The 4,185-nt window shown below is 36.0% G+C and overlaps 1 long non-coding RNA gene across 1 annotated transcript; it reads left to right on the top strand.

Annotated features, from left to right (window-relative positions):
- Window positions 1-341: 341 nt before the first annotated feature.
- On the top strand, window positions 342-2,034 carry LOC104912574. The gene is made up of 3 exons (XR_794754.3): window positions 342-360; window positions 543-680; window positions 1,566-2,034. It is a non-coding gene; the product is annotated as an uncharacterized LOC104912574 (long non-coding RNA).
- Window positions 2,035-4,185: the final 2,151 nt, after the last annotated feature.

The raw sequence follows: 4,185 nt of genomic DNA, 5'->3' as shown, positions 1-4,185 counted from the left end.
AAAGACCTAAATAAGGATTGAAATTTGTATTTGAAAAAGTCTTCAAGAAGTATAAATGACCTGTCTTTTCAATGAATACTTTTAAAATTGTTCCTACTACTTTAATTCGTCTCTTATCTAAATCACTATGCCTTGACTTTGTACTGTGTCAAAAAAAAAAACAAAAAAAAACAAAAAACCAAACAGTTGGTGACTGTAAGGTCACTGGGACAAAGGGTTTGTCTCCTTCTGTGAAAACGTGTGAGCATATGTAACCCATATTACATGTTCTGTAAAAGGCCTTTTGTAAGGCTAGTGGGCCAGGGCGTCAGCTTTGTTCTCTGAAACCCAGTATGTAGGTAGTGCATTATACAAAATATGGTAAGTAGAATATCCTTGCTATATGCAGAAGCTGCAATAAAATGCAGTATCCTCCTTCACCTAGCTACCTGCCACAAGAGTGCATGTATTGAATACTCCTGACCATTTAAAAATTTTTGGTCCAATAATGCTTAGAACGCTGTTAAAAAAATTGAGATGTGGAATGTTTTTTCTTTTGCCAGGTGTGTGAGCTGGATATTATCTTTAACTTTGAAAAAGCGTATTTTATTCTTGATGAGTTTATAATTGGTGGCGAAGTACAAGACACTTCAAAGAGGTCTGCGGTGAAAGCCATAGAAGACTCTGACATGTTGCAGGAGGTAAGGCTGAAGAAGACTAAAGGCAAGCATTTCATCTTCCTACATATTCTTTGCTGGATAGGAATTTAAAATACTAATAAAATACTAATAAAGTGCTACTGTACATAACTGGCCCTATATATCTTAACTTCAATTTTAATAGTGTAATAACAATGCAATTAATGTAGCAGTTTCAGAAGCTTTAAGCTTTTCAGCATTCTTGCAATTTAAATGCTATCATTTTTTTTTGAAATAGATGATGGTATACCTAAGTTATTTAGTCATATATGTAAGTCATCTGAGATTATATTTGATGTCTAGGTATGCATACGTCAGTACAGAAAAATCCATTCTGTTTCACTAATACATTGGAAACAAATGGCCTTCAATTAATGTTTAAAATTGGAGGGAGTATATGCTGGAAAACTCCATTGTTATTCTTAAACACCTGCATAGCTTTTTTATGAGGCATAGATATGTAACACTCATTCAAAACTGCTGCAATTTTCTTCTGTAACATGTACCATTGAGTTAGCAATTGCAGGAGAAACTGAATATGCTGTGTTGACTTCATTTTTCTGAGTACTGAAGGGAACAGCACGCTGGTAGATCTGGCTAGAGAGTTTCCCAGTTTTTTTAAATTGGGCTGGCACTAGCATATGAAACCAGACAAGCTAGGCACAGTGGCCACCTAGACATGACGAGTTTAGCCACAGCTGTGTTATGTATTATTTGAGATTCTGAAAGGCTGTTAATGTCTTAGAAGTAGCATGATATCTACATTAATCTGGTTTAATTCCATGCAAAACTACAACTGTCCTCAAGTAAGATGAGGGTTTGGTTCAATGATTTTGTACTACTCTACTGCTCCATAACGTGTCAATTGTTTCTTTCTTTTTTCTCCAGACGGTGGAAGAGTACATGAACAAACCTGCATTTTAATGTTAAAAATACCTGGAAGAAGAACTGCTGTATGCACCTGCAAAATGCATTTGCTGAAATTGCTTCTCAATGTGCCAGAGAAAAACCAAAACCAATAACTAAAAGGGTTTGTTTGTATAATTGTCAAGATGAAGGTCAGCTAATGTAGCTCAGGGTTTAACAATTTTGTATTTGCATTACTCTGCATTTCTCAGAATTGTTTTTTACCCTTGCTCTAGTTTCTCTTTTCCTTGCTGGACTGAACACTTGTTTTGTATCACATCTTTTAGCTACGGGTTTTGTCATCGTAAAATGTTCATCTACCAGTACACGGAAGAGGTATTTCAACTACTTTTGGTCCACTGCTGACCATATGACTCTACTTTTGTACAAATGTCAATTATTTTGAATGTAATGATTATTCAGCTGTAATAATAAGTTTTTTTCTAAAAGATGTATTGTTGTGGGCTCTGATTTAATAAGTCTGTTTTGGAAAGATTAACCCAGCTAGTGTAGGAAGAAACTTATTTCTCTTTGGTCCACCTGCTTTCTTCTAGTTATGCTGTCTTCCTTCTGTCTTGTGCTCCACTCTGCCAGTATGGCAGTTCTCCAGCTGCTGTTAGAGCGCAGTTTGTGCTGCTGTTTCGTCCAGAAGACTGTTCGGACTTGAGACTGACTTTTTCCAGGTTTCACAAATTCTTTTTGCCACTGCAGGTAGATGGCCTGTTTCTGTCTTCCTGGATCCCCTGGTCCTGGAGAAAGGCTACAGCCATTGGAAACGTTACAGCTTGACAGCAGGGAGATATCCTGAAGAGGAGAAAATAGTTTTGGGGATCTGGGGGTCAAGGATCTCATGTATCTTTTGATTAGGTTTCTACCAATAACTGTCTTTGTCAAGAGAGTTTTCCATTCCCCAATTCTGACACCTAATAGGATGAACTGGCTTTCTCTAGTAGTTGAATGTGGGCTTTTTTTCTGAAGGCTGAACAATTTAATTTATCTTTTATAACTTCATAAGCTCCACAAATGGAAAATAAGTAAAACAGAGAGGAGAAGAATTGGTTGGGCTGTATGCTCTATTATGTGTTACAACACATTGGAGTTTTAAAATGTTGTAAATGTGTATGCAGGGAACCAGGTGAGTAAACTTGCCTATCTTGCTGTCAGTGCAGTTTGAACTCTATAAACTGTTTGACCTGGCATCCTTGCAGAGATTAATTTTGTCTCTTAACAGACTTCAAAGCTCAGAGAAATTCTCTTTATCTTATCCCATTACTTGTAGTTAGAAATTTTGTTTCTGTCAAGTCATGAGATTGCCTTACACAAAACTCGGGTAAGTTATCAGAAAATATGCCTGAATGATCCAAGGATTGATTTGCATTACTCTTCATCATTTATTTTCTTGGATTTCCAGAATGTACAGTCAGTATTATCCTTCAGGGATTTTTCTGATTTTTTAAACGTGCATGGTTATTCAGTTTTTTTCATTGTACCTTCCTTCCCAGTCTGTTTGTATCTTCCTAGGGAGTTTTCTTCTTTTTTATTGGTTAGTGGGAACACTTTGACACAACATAGTAGCTTTGCAAGTTGTCAGGTCACTTTTCTTCCTGTGTCTCGTCTCTTATGAAACTGTGGTAAGTTGGTTCATAGCATCATGCTGCGCTTTTTATAATTACTTTATCCACCTGTTTTCTCTGTGCTGATGTCAAAGACATACTTTCAGCTTTGAAAAAGTAGTGAAATTGCTGAAGGGTTTTTAATAGCTCTGAAGATGCGTATTTTTTAATAGTATATTAATGAAATTGTAGGAGTTGTGTATTATTTTCTTCTGATTTAAATTGAAGTTTAGAGTGTTTAATTGATTAAGAAACCACTTATTGTGTTTTTTTATGTACTCTTTTCAAATCTAGCTCTTTACTTTTATAAGTTTCATTTACCTTTACTCTTTTCTTGAGCCAAACTGTGATTCTTACTCTTATAACTGTTAAATTTATTGAGTTTTCAAGTATATCAAAATAGAAGTTCCAAAAAGACTTATTGGTATAAATAAGAATATCTTAAATGTGTCTGTTCAGTCATTTTAAAAAGAGCAGTAGGATTTCTTTCTCTTATTTCATATGAATAATACCTTACGAGAAAGAAAAGATGAGCACAAAGCTTATATTCATGTTTTTTACAGCCTCCAGTGAGAAGGAGGGTCACTCACCTAAGCAATGTTTCTAGAGCATTCAGATCAACCCAACTCTCACTTAGTATGTTGCTTCTTCAAAGAGAAAAGGCCCAGATGAAGCTCAGTTATTGTCAGATTGCCTCTGTATCACTGTGTCAGTACATCTGTGCCTCTGTCTTTCTGGAAGTTTGTTGCCATCCACAGGACTGTGCAATGACTAGTGCACTCTGGAGTACAGTTCATCAGAAACTTCACATTTCTCCTGATATCTCACTTGATTTTTCTTAGTGCAGGCCATTGTGTATTTCACAAATCTCTTTGGAGTGTTGCCACCCATTTCATCTGTCTGCTACTGATGTTTCGCTTTTCAATCTGACTGTCCTGGGACATGCTCAATAGCTTTCTGAGCTTACTACTTAGTGAAATGATTATTTA

This window comes from Meleagris gallopavo, chromosome 11, assembly GCF_000146605.3.
Source record: "Meleagris gallopavo isolate NT-WF06-2002-E0010 breed Aviagen turkey brand Nicholas breeding stock chromosome 11, Turkey_5.1, whole genome shotgun sequence".
Classification (NCBI taxonomy): Eukaryota; Metazoa; Chordata; class Aves; order Galliformes; family Phasianidae; genus Meleagris; species Meleagris gallopavo.
This window is presented reverse-complemented; position numbering and strand designations above follow the sequence as displayed.